General features: G+C 43.6%; 1 pseudogene; it reads right to left on the reverse strand.

Annotated features, from left to right (window-relative positions):
* Nucleotides 1-13,250: 13,250 nt before the first annotated feature.
* LOC149357264 (uncharacterized) lies at nt 13,251-16,120 on the reverse strand (annotated as a pseudogene).
* Between the last annotated feature and the right edge of the window lie 4,512 nt (nt 16,121-20,632).

Below are 20,632 nucleotides of genomic sequence, written 5' to 3' on the forward strand. Positions count from 1 at the left end.
TATGGCCAGGAAAACAGGCTGGCTCAGGTGCATGGCTCTGTAAAAATTAAGAAGAGTGTTTTATTCATTCATTCATTCCTCAAATTTTTTAAATCCAATACATGGCTTCGAGCTCGCAAAAAGACACCTCTCTAAGACTAAGAAAAATGACACATGTAAATCAGTTCACATAAGATGGGACTTGGTTAAAGTGCAAGATAGTGTGGAATACAAGAGTTCTAAAATTATGATAATGTGCTATTAATAGTAGCCGTGTTAGCAATGTTTCCTTCTGGAAGTTGTAAAGTGTTGAGTTTCAAGCTTCAAAGCAACACATGAGCTATGAAAAACACATTAGTGGCCGGCAGATGATATTGCGCTATGTGGGGTTCCTTAACGCTTGCCGACACATGCAACAGTACACGAACTGCTTGCAATTTATCATTCAGTAAATTGCCCGACACTGTGGAAGGTACAATATAATGCCACAGAGAAAAGCACTTGTGGTTTCTTATACACACACTGTGCATTATCTTGGTTACTTGTCTTAGGAGCTAGTTATACACATGCTTATTTTGGATTACACAGATCGCAGAAAACTGAATTAATGACCTCAGATTATTGCTGTTGTGTGCCGGCAATGGCCACAACTGTTCTGCAAATTTTTTTTCTCTCTCCGCCTGACACTCAACCTATCTTGGTCCCATTCCCCCCAATTGTTATCTAAAAAAAATCAAGTAACTAGAAAATGGCATGGCACACATTCCATGCCATAAAAGATGCAAGACGCAAACATGCCAAAGGTTAGCCGAGTCAGGCGGTGAACTTGTCTTGGTGTCTGTACATTAAGCTACAGCACTGCAGCATGTTACGTCCTGCTTGTTATGCTTGTGCACTGGATTCTTCTGCACGAGTCATAGGCTGGAACTTCTGGTTGGCTCTCTCTGCATGTGTATAGGGACACATTATTTTCATTTCTTTTTCGTCTGTCCCAACTAATTTATGTCTGTGCATACTCATAGCCACATACTGATATATTTTAATTACAACTGAAATGCTTTAATTTATTGCTAGCTGAATACGTAGTTATTGTATACAGTACTGTGCATTTTTATTGTGAAGACTTTCAAAAATTTTCCCGCATCAACCGCTTGCTCGCTTGTGGTGAAACTGCACATAGAGCTTGCACAATATGGTAACTTTTGTATCGTAGCAAGTTTTACAATGGTACTTACTTAGATGGGTCGTGCATGATGCGAAAATGTAATCGCCTGCGTAGAGATCGTTGAACCAAAACCTGCAAACGCCGTTTTTTCGCTGAAGGGCAGCAGTGGCGCCTTTTGTTTTCTGCAGTGGAAAACGTCATGACAAGGCGCCGAGGTGAGCATTGCAAATAATATCCTGTGAAAGGTAGAGCCTCGTTAAATCAGTTGTTCAGATATTTTTTTACGCTCAGTTAGCCGAAAATGCTGGAAGCACTTCAGATGAAACAGACGCAAATGCCGGAACGGCATATTCAAAGGGCCCGCGCTTCATGCAACACTTGCCTCGGCGCCTGTGACACTTGTCACTGCAGAAAACAGATGGCGCCACTGCCGCCCTTCAGCGAAAAAACGGCGTTTGCAGGTTTTGATTCAACGCTCTCTACGCAGACGATTACGTTTTCGCATCATGCACGGCTCAACTAAGTAAGTACCATTGTAAAACTTGCTACGATACAAGCTACCACTTGGCTCAGTGCAAAAGACGAACACAAAGAAAGGAAACGACACACACGGAGCGCTACTAACAACTGATTTATTGATAAATGCAAGAAACACATTTACAGCCTTCACACGCATGCGCACAATCGGGCGGCTCCACGCAACTTTAACAGTTTTAGATGGCTCACACTTATCTAAGCGCACATTATGTCACTGAAGAAAGCGCGGGAACCAGATAAGGTAGATAACTCTGAACATGAAAATGACAAAAGGAAAAGATATGGATGGGATATATGACCGAAACATATATGACTGAAACATTAAAATGATTAAGGTTGACGACCCCTTCCTAACAAAAATGTCGCAAGATGTGTCAGGTTTCCTCCAGACTGACCACTGGGCCGTATATGCATTCTCAGTTGACCCATTGGAATTCCAATTGGTTCCAATTGGTCTCAATGGGTTCCAATTGGAAATCTCATTCCAACTGGCCAGGCCAATTGGTCAGTCCAAGTGGTTCCAATTGGAATGCCCTTTCCAAATGGTCATCCCAAATGGACACAGCAGTGGTCCAATTGGTTACAATTGGAATTCAAATCCCAATAGACGATATGCGAAATGCGCAACGCCATCTCTCGACGCTCCGAGAACTAAGTCCTCCATGTTGGCACGGTACAGAAAACGAAACCGCTGCCCAGCGTTGGGTTAAAACGGCTGCGCTTCGTTTGAAAAGTAAAATGCCGATGCAGTGTTGCGCTACCCTCTCCACTGTGAAAAGACACTACGATGCGTGCCAGAACTAGGTGCGTTCCAGCTTTTCGCTTTTCTATTTTTTTTTACTCCGTCCCAACGTTTTAGTAACACAAAACGCCATGCGAGGTATCATGTGTCAGCACGCGGATCAGTGCGCAGCTTTCGCTTTCTGCGCTGATTTTTGACAAATCTCTCGAGGTGATTTGCATTTAAATTAAGATAAGGACCACAGCCTTTGTTGTCTCTGATCAAAATTAGAAGCCGATTTCGTGCATTTATCAACTCCCCGGTCGGGCGTGAATATATATAGACGCATACTTGAACAACGTAAGAGAGAAGGTAATTTTTTTGAGCGGGCCAATCGCTCGTGCCGTGGCGAAATAAGTTCACTCGAAGAACCATATGCCAATTACTGCTTAGTTTGCTACGTGTTCAGTCAAGTTTTTCCCGCGTTCAATTAGTTTTAGAAGGGCCAGCAAACTCTCTGGACCATACGCATATGAAGCAATACACCCTACGTATAAAAACTGAGGTGCGAATGCTTTATTTCTTGAGGATTCCTATACCTTCCATATCTGCGGCGACGAAAATCTAAAAAAAAAGAAGCGAATAATATAGCTACTTTATTATGAAGGAGGGACGCATTTCTAAGCTAGAAAGTTCGTGCAACAGTGTTCTGAAAACGCTTCAGGCCGTCAGATTTTATTATCGTTGTGGCAAGCTTCAACAGCTTGCTTCGCAACAAAGCCATTTGTCCAAGTTTGGGAGTAAGCTAATTAAGTTTCGGAAGCAACCGAACATGCTAATTTCGCCCCTGCACACACAACTTGACCAGCGTATCGAGTCCGTGCAGGCACCTACAGCTGTACGCTCTGCTAATGCCGCGGTAGCTCAGTGCTTATCTGAAAAAAAAAAAAAACTGCGTCTTTGCTTACATTTTGAATTATATATGCCCACTTTCTTCTTGGTAATATCGATTGACAACATCGCAATACTCGCTTCAACTGCGTCTTGAGCACGGCGAAAATCAACCGACGCCGGGCTCTGAAACGGTGACGTTGAAAACCGCAGATGCGCATTGCACATTACAGTAAAGGAATCGAATTACGCAGCTGGTCGAGGGTCTTGTGTGATTATACTGCAATGCACGAAGCTCCTGGCGTCGGCGCGAACGAAAGTTCGCACTATCACAGAAGTTTGTCAACACACGTGCGCACTTACCGCAAAATAACCGCTCGCTACCCTACCAGATAAATTCACGTCCACCTGGGAATAAAATAGCCATGATAATGCGTGATTCTTGAACTGGTGCTTTAATGTGAGCATTAGAACGACAACAGCACATGGTCACGGTTCGACTTTCCAACCCACTTTCGAGTGCCGATTATTGCGATCATCAGCGCCAGACTTCAAGCGAAGCTGAGGACGCGGTAGGAGTAAGCTGGCGCTTATTGAAAGCACCTACATTTAGTCAAAGATCAGCTGTGAAAACAACGCAGCAGCTGAAGCTTGCCTGTTGAAATTCCACTCGCAAGAAGAAAGTACGCTTAGCAAACGATGCACCAGCTCGACGAGCTCGACCGTGCCAAGATGGAAACCGGAAGTTGTGGGCGCGGTGTTGCCAGACCGCCAAGCAATTTCGCATATCGTCTATTGGGCGGTCCAAGTGGACAGCCCAATTGGAATGCTCATTTTACTTTACTTGGATGTCCCAATAGACGATATGCGAAATTGCTTGGCGGTCTGGCAACACCGCGCCCACAACTTCCGGTTTCCATCTTGGCGCGGTCGAGCTCGTCGAGCTGGTGCATCATTTGCTATGCGTACTTTCTTCTTGCGAGTGGAATTTCAACAGGAAAGCTTCAGCTGCTGCGTTGTTTTCACAGCTGATCTTTGACTAAATGTAGGTGCTTTCAATAAGCGCCAGCTTACTCCTACCGCGTCCTCAGCTTCGCTTGAAGTCTGGCGCTGATGATCGCAATAATCGGCACTCGAAAGTGGGTTGGAAAGTCGAACCGTGACCGTGTGCTGTTGTCGTTTTAATGCTCGCCTTAAAGCACCAGTTCAAGCATCACGCATTATCATGGCTATTTTATTCCCAGGTGGACGTGAATTCATCTGGTAGGGTAGCGAGCGGTTATTTTGCGGTAAGTGCGCACGTGTGTTGACAAACTTCTGTGATAGCTGCGAACTTTCGTTCGCGCCGACGCCAGGAGCTTCGTGCATTGCAGTATAATCACACAAGACCCTCGACCCGCTGCGTAATTCGATTCCTTTACTGTAATGTGCAATGCGCATCTGCGGTTTTCAACGTCACCGTTTCAGAGCCCGGCGTCGGTTGATTTTCCCCGCAATTCGTTGAAACCGCGTCTTGCTTAAGACGCAGTTGAAGCGAGTATTGCGATGTCAATCGATATTACCAAGAAGAAAGTGGGCATATATAATTCAAAATGTAAGCAAAGACGCAGTTTTTTTTTTCAGATAAGCACTGAGCTACCGCGGCGGCTTGATTAGAGAAAGAGCGTACAGCTGTAGGTGCCTGCACGGACTCGATACGCTGGTCAAGTTGTGTGTGCAGGGGCGAAATTAGCACGTTCGGTTGCTTCCGAAACTTAATTAGCTTACTCCCAAACTTGGACAAATGGCTTTGTTGCGAAGCAAGCTGTTGAAGCTTGCTACAACGATAATAAAATCTGACGGCCTGAAGCGTTTTCAGAACACTGTTGCACGAACTTTCTAGCTTAGAAATGCGTCCCTCCTTCACAATAAAGTAGCTATATTATTCGCTTTTTTTTTTAGATTTTCGTCGCCGCAGATATGGAAGGTATAGGAATCCTCAAGAAATAAAGCATTCGCACCTCAGTTTTTATACGTAGGGTGTATTGCTTCATATGCGTATGGTCCAGAGAGTTTGCTGGCCCTTCTAAAACTAATTGAACGCGGGAAAAACTTAACTGAACACGTAGCAAACTAAGCAGTAATCGGCATATGGTTCTTCGAGTGAACTTATTTCGCCACGGCACGAGCGATTGGCCCGCTAAAAAAAATTACCTTCTCTATTACGTTGTTCAAGTATGCGTATTCACGCCCGACCGGAGAGTTGATAAATGCACGAAATCGGCTTCTAATTTTGATCAGAGGCAACAAAGGCTGTGGTCCCTATCTTAATTTAAACGCAAATCACCTCGAGAGATTTGTCAAAAATCAGTGCTTAAAAGCGAAAGCTGTGCACTGATCCGCGTTCTGACACATGATACCTCGCATGGCGTTTTGTGTTACTAAAACGTTGGGACGGAGTAAAAAAAATAGAAAAGCGAAAAGCTGGAACGCACCTAGTTCTGGCACGCATCGTAGTGTCTTTTCACAGTGGAGAGGGTAGCGCAACACTGCATCGGCATTTTACTTTTCAAACGAAGCGCAGCCGTTTTAACCCAACGCTGGGCAGCGGTTTCGTTTTCTGTACCGTGCCAACATGGAGGACTTAGTTCTCGGATCGTCGAGAGATGGCGCTGCGCATTTCGCATATCGTCTATTGGTTCCAGTTAGAATTATCATTGCATTTGGACAGTGTTTATTAGTCATTGCTAATTTATTTGCCACATTCCAACTGCACACCCAGCAGTGCAAGTCATTTCATTTTTAAATTTATCATTCAATAGGTGGTGTCCAATCTGAACAAGCCGCAAGGCATGCTGGGTACTCCGACTTCCGGGTCTTTCGGCGAGATGCGCGTGTGCGGCGCTCTGCTTGAAATGCGGATTTGCCAAGCTTAAATTCGCTCCTAATAAGTTAATACGCGCGAATGAAGTCGTAAAAAAGGTCAGCATGCTCTACGTGCATTATTATGCACACGCTCGACGTTCCGTATTGGAATTAAGGGCGGAAAAGCGTTGTAAGTGCGAACGTTTCGGCATGCGTCGTCTGTTCGCGCTGAAGTTTAGGACGCTTCATTCACTCGCTCAAAAGTCCGCTTCTTGTTACGGTTATCATGTGGCTGCTACATAGTTCTCTAATATATATTAGAGTACATATTTCCTAGAGGTTTCGCGCTTCCAGGCGCTGAATATATGGACTACCAGCAACCGCAGCCTAGCATTACGTACGAGCGCACATTGTAGCAGGGTGGCTACGACGGCAAGGAGCTTGAACCGTGCAAATCCGCGGAGGACTTTCGGTACTTTTTCTATACACGCCGCGGTGGCCTAGCGGTTAGGGCGCTCGGCTACTAAGTCGGAGGACCCGATCCGGGACTCGGCGGCCGCGTTTCCGATGGAGGCGAAGCGCGAAAGGCGCCCGTGCGCTGCGCGATGTCAGCGCACGTTAAAGAACTCCCGGTGGTTCCAAATAATATGGAGGCCTCTACTACGGCGTCCCTGACTGCCCACGTGTCGCTCCTCCTCTCGAAAGTCTGTGAACTTATCAATGTTTTACAACCTTAGCAAGGGGCACAATCTGTTTTATTGTCGGTTTCTGTACTTGTCAGCTTAATTGCTTTCGTTGCATATTTGCTATGCTTTATGGAATAATTACTGCAGAAGCTGGCATTCTTAACAACTCTGTCATGTGATTTAATTTTAGTTGAGCTGTAATGCAAAAATGCAACTGCATTACAAATGTGTTGAATTTTCAACACTACTGTAGTCTTTCTGCATGTACGAATTATGCCCCGACAAGCAAGCACCGAGACTTTGTGGCTGAAAACCTCTACTTATGTGCGCCAAGAGCCCAGATGGGAAGTTACATGGCAGCTATTCCAGCAGTGAGAGGCGTCCACTTACTGCAGCTTTGGTGGATGCACAAGAACTTTTCGCACAAACAAAATTAACTATGCATAGTTATGCACTGCAATTGCACTGCAATGCATTTCACACCCTGCATGGTGGTGTGGGACATTACAAGCCATTTACATTTAACTTGCACCTCTGAATGTTAAGAATTTCTGTACTCGATTTCCCGATGCTGGTTGCTGCATTAGGTAGATGAAAAAAATGTACAATAATAAATGCTTTGTTTTGTGTCATCTCTTGAACATTCACTAGCTCCAAGGATGTAAAATCAATGTTGCTTCCCATCAAAGCAGAGGAGAGCATGTAGCCATTTTGCTGTCGTGTACTTCGTACTCCGAGCCTAGTTGAAGGAGAACCACCAGCCTGTGTACAGACAGATGTCGCCAATGATTGGCACCTCAGCTGTTGATGCCTAGCTATGTATAGAAATGTGGAGATGTATAACTTACGCACTGTATGCACAATGTTCAAGGTAAGGTAGGTAAGTAACAACACTAGCAGCTAGGCAAAAGATGAGCTTGCCTTCTGTTTTTCCTAATAAAAACCTAAAGCCAAAACAAGGCATCAAAGCCTGCTACAGAGCTTCACTACAGGCACCACAACACGCACTACAGCGCTTGTCTCTTCTCCTTTCTTTGTTTGTGTTTGCATGCTTTGGTGCTGCTCCTTTTCTTAGATTTAAAATGCACCAACTAGCCCCAAAAGAAGTTTTATTGAACGTAAACAAAGTCAGGCACAAAGACAAAACTGTAAGCAACAGGAGCCAAAAGCAGAACAAGCTCTTGACGTGGGCAGCTTTACAGTTGAACTGCAAGAGGAGCAAGTTTCTCAGCTATTAACGAGAAACTCTTCTTGTCCTGTAGGTATAACATCATATCTTTGTCTTGCAAAACCTTTCGCAGCGCATTTTCTACAGCATGTAATAAATGAGTTTAATGCAGGAGATGTTTGTGACAAATAGTAAATTATAATAAATAGTATGGTCAAGAGTAAAAAAAATATCATGCTTCAGCTTTTACAGCACACACAGAAGCTTGATATGAGTTGTTTTCAGAATCTTCTACAAGTCCCTGTTACAAAGTCTTGTGCAATGTTGAACAAAAGGCATTTGCATCCAGTTTTAGCTTTGGCGTTAACAATGCGGCACAGCTTGCACATTGATAAACCATCCCTAAGACACTAGTGATACCAAAAAGTGTGGAATGACTGAACACAATGCGTTCCTTGGCTTTTTAATAAAAAAACGTAATTTTATAGCATGATTATTACTCTTGATCGTTATGAACCCAACGACCACTAGACCAGCCTCTGCCTTCCTTGTAGCATCTTGCACTTCTTGAAATCACCAATGTACCTCTCAATTAGTCAATCATTAAGTGCAATATTACTACATGCAAACATGCAATGCATCACATATGCAAGCTATAGACGTAGACATTTTTTTACTTCATATGCATGTTCAGCACATAAACAGTGTGCGAATGACACTTTGCTGCACAGTGAGAGTTCAGTATTATAACATTTGTCTCAGATGTCAATTCTACTAAGTTCTGTACAATGAAAGGTGAAAAACAGCTAGGCTATGTTGGCTGCCATTTATTTTTAATTGTGTTATCCTGAAGTGAAGCTTTTCCCAACTTACTGACTCAGAGTATGAAAAGAAAGGCGGTTAATAATTCTTATCACTTTCTAATGCGATCACCTCATCTGTCAGCCTCCTTCTCCGCACACAGGAAACGAAGAAACATTACTGCAACACAAACAGGGAACTTATGTGTAACAGGTTGCTTAATTATAATTTTCGACACTTGCTGTGTGCTCATGTCGACTAGTGTTCTGGTGAAAACGTGTCTCAGTTTGAGCATGAAATTAGCGAAAATGGCCTCATAGAACAATTTATAACTCTTACAAGTGCTCGTAAACATGCCTTAACACTGCGACCAGAGCAGTGCCAGCGAACGAGATGCCGCCGTACGTGGCCGCGGTGTCGCCGCTTCGACGGCTGACGGCAGTAACAACACACGCCTTAAGTATTAGCTATGAATTCGAGCTACTCGCATTCAGCGCAAATGTCTAGGAATAATCGTCCTGTCCTTTAACATCTTAAGTTGTCACGCTGTACTGACGGAGGCCGAACCGGCCGAACAGCATATATTTGCAAACATAGCCCGCGCGGTGCTGCCGCCGTCATGTGAGAACGGTTGTGGCACATAGCCGAAGTCTTCCGAGCGAGAAATTGGTGCTCCTCAAGGAGATAAACAACCTACTTTACCGAATTCTTCAACTTCCACAACGCTCTCAAAACTCTGCCGCAAACAAAATGCTCGAAGCACAGCATAGGGTTGACCGTCGCAGGCAGTCTGCCAGCGGATCGCAACGGCGCACTGTTCTTGCCGTTCCCTGTACTTGATGGCACTCGGAACATGTTGCATTCCGTTGCAGTGAAGTTTCTGCAGGTTGCGGCAGCGCACAACATCCTTTTTCCAGCAATGTGAGCGCCAGTATTAAGAAAAGAACGACCGAAACCGCACGTCTGCAAGCAATGCCTACGGAAACCTAACGACAGAAAAGACCCGGAAGTTCAAATTCACGTGACAAAGCTGCGCCGTGACGCAATGTCCGCCGTCAGTTGGACACCACCTATTTCCTTTGTTTTTTGTCAATTTTGCTAGTACAGCATTTTTTTCCTTCAGCAAATTTTTTGAAGCAAACAGTCTTGAATGAATTCGAGACAGTTGGCCATTTGCAATTCCTGTGAGGTTAAAAAGGCTAAATATTTAAAATGGATGTTACATCAAAATTCATTTTCCTGATATTGATATCTGCTTTTAGTACTTAAGCCCCATATCACATGAAGCAACAATGAATTTTTTTCCAGATTAAGTGTACTTGTTGGTGATGCAAGGCACATCAGTTACAGGATTTGATTTATAAGATTGGGGAATTGGGCTTGCTTGTTCGCGATCATGTTGGTAACCGCACAGACGTGCTTAATTGTGTTGTGTGTTCTTTCGTCCTGACTTCGAACTGTATGTTACCAACATGATTTTGATTTACCTCTTATATCAGCTAAATGTTCATGCAATTTTTAAAATAAACTATAAAGCACAATCACAGTAAGTACTCTAGAAGCATTATACATTTGTTTATTTTCCAGTTTTCACAAACCATGTATGTGACCAAAGCATGAATTTATTTAATCATGCTTGGCTCCGTAAGACAGAACTGCATTTACAAAAATGATGGACATACTTGCACATTAAAGGGACTATACAATGAATTAAAAGTCACTTGTAAATGTTTTCAATACTTAGAAATGATGCTAAGAATCATTCACACCAAGTATGAGTCTTCGAAACTGAGCCGGCAATTTATTATAAATTTTTAAAAAGTTCGCTTTTTAAAATTCTCGGGCTAATTGGTGTCTTCGTAGTGACCGACTTTGAAGCTAAAATCGTGAAAATAGACGTCACTGGACTCATGACGTCTGCAGGCCACCACACGTTGTCATTCGCTGGAGCCACGGCAGCCACGACGTCACGGGCATGCTTCCAACAGCTGTGACAATCATCTGCTTGAGCTGCCGGATGACCCCCTCAGGCAAGCGCAAGTCAGGGCATTGCCTTCACGCGTATGTTTTCAATTTACCCCTGCCGCCTCATTCTGTCGGGAGTTCGGGAACCACTTGCAGTGCCTTTGTCGCAGTGACAAGAAAAGAAATCTGACATGCACCGCGATCCAGGAAGGCGAAGAAAGAGATCGAGGTCGGAGAGACGCTGCCGACGCTGCTGCTGGGGTTCTGGGTGCGACAACCGGAAGTCGCAAACCGAACGTCAGCGAATGACGTATTCATGGGCGGGGCCCTGTCCCAGAGCTGTTTTCTTAATTTTTTTCTTGATGCTCTGCAGGCCACAAGGGGGGGAGAGGAGGAGCGCGATTTTTAATCGTCTATAACTTCATTGTTAGTGATGCTAGCTCAAAAATTCTTGCGCTGGGGTGACGAGTGGTGGAATGCCTATCTCTCGTCTGCTTTACGCAATCGCAATTAATTTATTGCATAGTCCCTTTAAAGAAAAACTGAAAAATGGTGTCCACAAAGGTCATGCAGCTCAGTTTCACATATTCATAAATTTTCACAAAACAGAAAAATGACAAAGCAAAAAACATCACGAGAAAGCATAAAAATTATGAAACAAAAACACTACTCAAGACTTTCAGAGATGCAAAACATACATACAGCATCAAGATAAAAACATACAGCACCCCAAAAATGGCCCACATTGAAATAATGAAAATTACAGCTGGATTTATCAACACTACGTGTACCGTTTTCATGAAGACATCAGGGACAAATTAAGGAAACGGGGCGGGGGGAAGGGGGGAGGCAAGCCCCCTCCTAAAGTGAGATTGCCATGAGAGAGCTGCAATGGCCCCCATTCTTTTTGTCAAAGTTTCAAGACTCATGGCAGACGTACTACCCCCTTCCCTCCCTTTACACACATATGCTGTAAGAGTTGCTAGAGCCAGGCACAACTCGAGAACAAAGCTGCAAATGCCTTTCAAAAAAAAGGCCTACCAACCAATGCCATCATGAAACCCCCTAGTGTGAAATTTTATGTGGCTGCCAGGTGTCTCAGTGTAGTGGGATGAACTGGAATATCACAAAGCAGCAGATGCCATTGGGTGGACAGCCTCCATTGCCACCGCAGTGAGCTTTATAAGACTATATGAGGAGTGTCTGGAAAGTGACAATACCTTGCGTGCTAGCCACCAAGTTACAAAGACAGCTAGCTGAGGGGTGCCAGCACTGCCCTACACCTTGGACCACACGATTTCTACTGCCCGCCAGTTTTCAGTGTTTTGCCAGTGTCTGGTCAAGTAGCAAGAATTCAGAATGCCTGCATTGATCCTTAAAAATATGAGTTGCAATCCATGATATGCTTTCTGCACACAAGGGGCAAACCACCAGTGGACATTCACAGAAGTTTGTGCGGTTGTTTGAACGAGCCAGGAGAATGTGGCAAAGTGGTGCCGTGAATTCTCGTCAAAACAGAAGTTCATGAAAAAAAAATGACTGTCGATGTACATAGTTCAGCCAAATGTGTTGTGCTGGCTTTTGTGGCACATAGGCAACTCAGAACATTATGTGTCAAACTCATAGTTCGGCCAAATGCAAATCAGGTGCACTAGCAATTAGGTTTCACTTCGGTTATGGTATTTGGCCTTTGTATGTTTACTTTCTGGACATGCCTCATAAATCTGTCCCTGGCTATTTACTTCATAAGGAGGGCAAAGTATAGGTGAAGTGCACTGCACACAGAGGAAGGCTACAAGCAAACCACACATTCTGATGAAAGGCATGAAGGTCAAAATGGTCTGAGATATGCACTTAGAACACAAACATTCGAATACAATCGCAATAATGCTTCCTTACTGGCATAAGAATTCTACCCCAAAGAAAAATATACCTGCAAGTCGTAATACGAACTCTGATATGTGCCTACTGAATATTAATCCAGTACATGGACATCCAATCACATGGAGGCCGAGTACCAAAAAGTTCATGTGCATTTCAGTTCAAATTATGCAACTCAGTCTCACTGAGATGAAAGCCAACAGTTCCTAGAGTCCAGTGACAACCTGTGTGTGAAAGTAATCAAAAATATTTTCCAGAAGTTATGTAACATGCTTTTCCTTCCTGCAGTAGTGTAGTCCCTGAGGCATCCCACTGCAGTACTTAACAAGCACACTCACTTTAAATGATGGAAAAATATGCCTGAGAGGACAGAAAGTTGGTAGGAATCATTCGACAGAGCTTACAATGCGACAACACATATCTGAAAAACGTAATGTGTATTTCTCGTGAGTCTGCTAGGATTGCTATTTGTGCACATTACAGAGCCCTTGCTCTGAAGTAATATGAGGCAGTCCTTAGTTATAGCATATATCAAGCCCAGCATTGCTTTGGGACAATATTACTACCATATGCCGTCACAGTACACTAGCAACACTGTGTTGGGTTGGAAACTCACATCTGCAGCAGTGCCTCAATGGCCACAGTATATGGCTGTTCAACACGAAGTCATGGACTCAAACACTAGCAGCAGTGGCACCATTTCAGTGGAGACGAAACACAAAACTGTGTTTGTGTTGTGATACCAGTGCAAATTAAAAAATGCAAAGTGTTTGAAAATTATTCCAAAACACTTGTACCTTACAGCTCAGAGAATAGGTTTCAGCATGTAAATATCTATCAGTTAAAATATAAGACACTTCACAATTACACCTAACCTAATCAGTGTGCAACATGTTACACAATACAGAATAAACTGTGATGCTCTGCTAAATGGATCACATTTCAGCCTGATTTCAACTCTTGTACAATGGAACTGTATTAATCTTAGCGGTTCTCACAATGGGTTCTGCAGAACCCTTGGTCTTTCATTGCATGCCTCAAATTCCACCTTTTCATTGCCCATTTTACTACCACCGATATTGTAATTGTCTTATGGCACACTGTTCCTTTATACAGACACTAGATCCTACAAGGCAGCATGGTGCCTAAAGCATTTTCTTCTTGAGCATGACATTTCAGGTCATTTTTTGACTGCGGTGGGCACACATGGCCCGCAATCTGTACAATGCTACAACTAAAATAAAATTCTCAAATGAAAAATTATTTAAAATCCAGAAGCCTACGCTAAGGTCTCTATCATCGCTCAGTCAGTTGCAGGATGTTAAATTCCAGCAATAAGCCCCTGCCAAAGTAGCTCAATAATTAAGGAGGCGAAACGCTAGGCACCAATGTGCTGTGTGATGTTAGTGCACGTTAAGCAACTCCAGGTAGTTTAAATTGTCCAAAGCCCTTCAATACGGCTTCCGTCATAGACTGAGTCGCTTTGGGACATTAAACCACAAAAATGAAACCAAACCAGCAATAAGCAATCAACTGTAACAGCTAGGTATAGGTGAAAGAAACACACTTCCTACGTCCATAAATACACAAATGTTGCTCACTAAAGAAAATGGCACAAGTTTTAGGTCCCTTGTGAATCAAAGAACTTTGAACAGGTGGTTCAACTCAAGAGTGCCATACTTCACGGCACTGCATTTTATTGGGCGCACAAGAGCATATGTGGGACCACAGCTAATGATGCTTACAATAACAGCAAAAGTGCCATTCAGCAACTGCACCACGGAGTTATTTGTCTTTTTGTTTCTGGCATAGCTTTCGCCAGTGAATATGCGACCATTTTGACATAAGTGAGCATATTCAACACTGTTTTCTACCTGTAGCTCTTCAGTTAAGGTGCTACTGCTGGCAGAGGGCACGTAAGGCCTTCCTCGGCCAAAGAAGCGCAACCCCTCAGAGATTAACACTTTTATTGGTTTGTACTGCATCTAGTGAAGCACAGTACTGAATGGCACCTTCATGGGTAGAAAGTTTCAGGCATGTATCAACTACTCCCTCAATCTGCAGCACACGACACAGCTGATGAGGAATACCATTGGCAGCCTTGACAGCCTCCTTCAAGATGCCATTCCCTGCCTCGAACGGATATGCAGAGTGAGCCCATAATGGACCCCAGTGCCATACATTCTTGCCAATGTGGAGAAGCTGGTGCACATTATAAGTCATACTTGCTTTTCTATAAAGGATTTGAGTGCGGCCATGGAAGTCCAGGAGGAGACTCTCTGCATGAGCAAGGTCAGGAAATGACACCTTGTGTTCCAGCAGGATATGCAAAGCCTCCACCAGATATGCCCAGTGCTGCAGGTACTTCCTGTCCAAAATGCCATCCAGCACAGGCACACTATAGAAGAGCACCCCGTTCTCGAATTCCTTTGCCTTCCACCATCGCCTCTCTTTTGTGGACCTTGGTGTGTGCTTGACATATCTGGGAGGTGTGATGCTCATCAATTTTTCATCTGCTGCAGCCTGACAGCGATCTAAGTAGAATGGAGAGCCTGCTGACTAAAGCCAGATGTTCAGAAACTGGCGCCCCACTCCCAACAGCATACAGTGCATATAGTCAGGAACGAAGCTCCACACTATATTGAACTACTGCAAGTTGATGAGTGCGGAGAAAGATTTTACGCCATTAATAGGTCTCTCCTCTACAACTGCCCTCTCCATGTCTGAAACCATCTGCTCCTCGCTCCTTTCAGCAGTGTCTACTTCTTCTACAGGGTACTTTGTTGACCTCCCAACCCTCTCCCCTCTATGCAGGCACCAATTACAGCTGTAGTATCCGTTAAACTGTGTCAAACCCTGCATGGGGGCCCTGGCCACAGAATGAACTGCACAACAAATGCAGAAGGCCTTGAAGTTTTGTTTTTTGCCTTTATGTTCAAGTTCAAATCCTTCCTGTGATAATTTGTTCAAAACCTCCACAAAGGCACCCTGAAAGATGCCCATATGCGGTTTGTCTCTTCCAAACCAGAGACCTGCCAATACCAAATTTTTCATTCTTTCTGTCGGTGGCAGCTCGTTAATGATAAGTTGAATAGGCCAAATTGATGTACCACTCGACTTGAATACAGGGCTCCCATCTGCATTCAATGTGAAGCTGATTCTGTGCCCAGCTTGACTTGTAGCTTAGCAACAAAGTTCTGGTACATGATGCCATCGTAAATATCACACAACGTGCCATTTGACTGGAGTGGCTGTGTCAGGTCAAGAAAGCTGCGATTTTGTAACACCTTGCACAGCTGTGAGGGAAGGTCTAATAGCACAAAAAAGGGTGCATCTGCCATGGCAGATGACCCACAAGAATGACCACATAGAGAGCATTCCAGGGGAATGTCTGCTACTGCCTCGCCAACATATACTGTGCAGTGTGGGCAATAATAATGGAAGCTCATACTTGTCCCAGTGCTTTGCAAAAGCTTGCTCATCGTGTGCTTCGACTGGGGAAGGACAGGGTGGTTAAAAAACCATTTATCATATCAATGAGGCGCAGCAGAGCACTATATGTTAACTTTGCCCTAAGTGCATACCTCAGAACCATTAACAGCATATCACCTGCTGTCACAGTTAGCACTAACGACAGCATGTCCTTGAAGAGAGAGACAAATGCACCAGTTGCATCTTGGTTTGTGCTCTCACTGGTGGCATGACGTTTCTGCATACATAAGGAATTCACTATCAATATTCAGGATGCACTCTTCGAGCGATACAAGTTTATATGTGCTGCACTCACGGACGTTACGAGCACCACCTCTCAGCGCTAATTCTAGCTTTCACAGTCTAGACCAGAACGGGTTGTGACATGTAGGTAATATATAACGTAGTCTGAAACATGGCGGCCGATGACACCTGTGCAAACTGTATGATACACAAGAATGGCAGGTTGATGGACCTTGGACCTACACATCCATCTTGGCAATAGCAACCAGTGCTAACAAAACAATAACATTTAAACAGGCGCAAGCTAAAAGAAATACCACAGAGGTCTACTATGTCTCAAATGCTCGAGCGGTCAGCCTACTATCCTGTGAAATGGATTGAAGATGACGGGAGCTACGATTATCGTGCAAGAGTACTGTTGCTGGGAGGTAAGTTCGAACTATCACTTTTGTCATCCACATGGGGGGTTTCAATTGCATCTCCACAGAGAAACAAATATAAACAGTGACTGTTTCAACGTTAAACGCGCACTATGCGAAAGTTGCTTATCTGCCGCCAATGCTACAGACAGTTATAATTCTGATCAAATCAGGAAAGTACATCATTCAAACTTGGTATTGAAAAACCAGGACAGTAGTGCACAATCTCTGCGACAATTTCAGCACGAATAAGTGAGCAGTTCAGCCGAGACAAGCATTTACGGTGGGCGTTTAAAGTTTTAGCGTTGCAACTATCTATATTTCAATGTGCAGTGGTCGCACGATCGACCAGCTAGAGTCTCAGATACCGTAGTGTGAATGAGTGAATACGTGATAATTCAAACAATGTGCACACGTCGCCAAAAAACTCAACGGTGTCGACATCTGTCTGTGTTTGGCAACTGATTAAGCTGCGTGAAAAGCTATGCTGCACGTGCGGTCATGGATAAAAGTTTGTGGGATTTGTGTTCACTAAAAAAAAAATTTCTGTCAGGCAAAGCAGGTCAATGAAAACAGTTGAAGCCCCCATCCACTGTTATATCAATTTGCTAGCTACCGAGACAATGCAGAACTTTTGCCCTACAACTGTATGAAAACACAGGCGGCCGACCGCGAGGGCAATAACAGGCCTTAATTGTAAAATTAAGATGCCATGGAGCTGCTTTTGTTGCGTGCATAAGCTGTATTTGCCTGTCTGTTTGATAACCACATATGCAGTGAAAATCGGGTCAAATAACTGCATTTTTTTTCTGCTTGCTAAGGTAATACAAGAAAAATGGGCCATACTGAGGAAGGAATCCTTGTATCCACAATTTCAGCCCGAGCCTCCTAGGCCTAGATGCACGTGATGAATCAAGGAAAAAGGTTAAACCTTGGTCAAAAGTTGAATTCATTGAGTATATAGAGTTGTGAGACGAACCGCGGGTACACTTTTAAGAAGCGGTTCTTAACTGAAATTTTTATAGTTTACTAAGCATGTCCAAATCAAGGTTCACCCCTTCAGAAGTGAATATTACAGAGGAATTTTGTGTCGTTAACAATGCGATGCATACCGTATTTTCCGGTGCATAAGATGCACACTTGTATAAGACGCACCCGCCATATATGCAGGCTGTCACTGAAAAAGTTGGTACATAAGACGCACCCGTGGATAAGACGCACCCCAGTTAGGCTAGTGAGGCTTAATTAAACACGCTGGTGCGACCATCGCGAATGCACCGTACCTGTGAGAAATTCTTAAGCAACGCTAAGTGATAGAAAAAGGCATCACTCACGCCATACCCACCCAGGCTTTAGCAAAAAAGAAAGAAAAACGAAAGAGCTCTCCCATATTTATTTTTTTTATTTTATTTATTACATACTGTTGGCCTCTCTTTGAGGCCGTAACAGGATTGGGTGCACATATGCATGAAAAAGTACACAATAAGAGACTGCAGAGAAGAAACTTTCTCCGCAACAACATTTTATTTCTACTTAAAACCTTCAAAGTCTTCATCTTCAGATGCGCTATAAAAAGGTTCGCCCATTTCTGGAGGCGACGTGGCTGAAACATTCTCTTCGCACTACGTACTCAGAGGAAACACAGTTGTCGGCTTGTCTTGATAATGGTGAGAAGCACGATTGTCGCCATCTTTTGGCATTTCACATTACTTTTGCTTGGAGCCTCCGTAATGGCCACCGGTTTGTGATTCCAGAAGTCGTTATCCCTGCTGTTTCATGATAAAGTTCACCTAAATAGAAGTTGCGCACGGTAGTGTCAGTGGAGCTAGAGAACACCAGATGTCCGGGAGCCCATTCAGTCCCACAATCCAAATGAAACTTTGTGCATTTTTATAATGTTGCAGTATCTAAGAGCCGTAAATATTTTTGCCTGCAATTTATTTTTGCCCCTGTGAAAACATTTCAGACTCTGAAGCAGATGTGGAGAAAAAAGTAAAAAAACAGCGTGTCCGTTTCATGCGAATTGTGGATTCCAGTGCGAGTGAAGAAGAACGTGAGGTGATATGCATCCTCCTTTTTTTTACAGAAACCATTGGGCTCATATTCTGGTCGGTGAGACTGAGTAATCTTTTTCTGTTTTGTCCATTTATAGCAACCTAAGAAGAGGAAACACACCAGCAAAGACAGTGTTTTGCAGGCTATTGAAAAAAAAAAACTTAACAAAACACATTCAGAAACAAGTCAGCAGAGGGCACTCTCGGATGCATTAATGAAAATTGAAAGCCTGAAACAGCAGCTTGAAGAGAAAGATGCAGAAGTTCAAAAGCTGAGATGCCTCAATGAGCGACTTCAGGAGAAAGTGATTTCGAGAATAGATGAGCTTGGTAGGTTGTCTTGATTTTTTAGTACTAATTAGTTTCATTGGTTCTTGCTGTCTAGATGTAACTTCATTCCAATACATTTTAGAAATGAGTGGCTACAAAAGAGTTACTGTTGGGATGCTTTGGTAACATGATTGCAACAAGCGTTACCCACACAGACGAAGCTGTTCCATGGGGTTTGGCACTGCAGCTGTGGTACTGAATGCTTTACGAGTGTAAAAACAAAGGCAGACGTATCTGGCACAAATTTGGAAATGGTGCATGTGGTGGCTCAGTGGTTAAGGCGCTCGTCTGCTGAACTGGAGTGCCGAGGTTCGAACCCGACCACGGCGGCCGCGTTTCGATGGAGAAACACAGAAGGTGCCCATGTGCTGTGCGATATCCCCAGGGGATCGAAATCATTCCGGAGACCTCCCCTGTGGCATCTCTTCGTTTTCACTTCCTCTTTTATATCCCTTGCCTTACAGTGTGGTGCGGGTGTCCATCTGTATAAGTGAGACAGTTACTGTGTCACTTCCTTTCCTAAAAAAACCTATTTTCGATGTGGAGACTGTAATGTATGCAATGAAATCGTAATATATGGCACAAAAGTAACTGATGCCCGACTTAGTGATTAGTATCTTTATGCAAGCTGCCCTTCCTAGAGTTTTTATAAAAAGCGAATAAAATTTTGAAGACAAAGCGAAACTCTTAGTCAGTTGTTCCTGCAGTGAAAACATGTCCGAAAAAAAAACTGCACACTCTCGTCTGATTTCTGTCTGAATGTGAGGTCAACAAATAATGCTCAAGTTTTACTCCCTGGATTCGCATAATGAAGCTGAAAAGCAGTGGCCACCACTGATGTGTATACTGGGCAGCAGAAATATCTATAGATATTTTAAACCTTGTGTGCGGGCTGGTTGTCGATGACAAGCAGTATTTATTGAAGATAGGAAGTGGGCATATGAAGACACAAGGGTGTGGCTTGATACTGCACGATATTAAGTCACTGGGAGTGTGACATCAGAGCTGTTTCACTGTGCTACAAAGCTTACATTTGCTACTTCATGCATGTGATATATTCATATGTGTGCACTATAGTGACTAATGTGTATCCCTGTGCTTGTTTCAATACTTTTCTATAATATCCCAGCCCTGAAAAATCTAACTCCGGCTCCTGAGAGGAAGATCTCAGCAGTCTCAGCAGCAGTCGCCACTCCAGCTACAGAGACTGCTTCCATCTACAATACAGAGGACTCTCCTCTGTTTGAAACTCAAGATGACATGGTATACCTGGATGCTTTCTCAAAAGCCTGAAATAATGGATTAATGAATAATAATAGCTGGGAAAAGTTTAATGCAGTTGTCGACTTAGAAAATAGGCATGAATAGATGTATCTCATTGCTTGGAGGTGGTGTTGTGTGTGCTGAAATAATGCACTTTTCATTTGCTTCTGGAAAGCAATTGCAAACTACTGACATCTTCGTTCATTTTTGAAAA

This window comes from Amblyomma mixtum, chromosome 3, assembly GCF_055824585.1.
Source record: "Amblyomma mixtum isolate Tamu chromosome 3, ASM5582458v1, whole genome shotgun sequence".
Lineage (NCBI taxonomy): Eukaryota > Metazoa > Arthropoda > Arachnida > Ixodida > Ixodidae > Amblyomma > Amblyomma mixtum.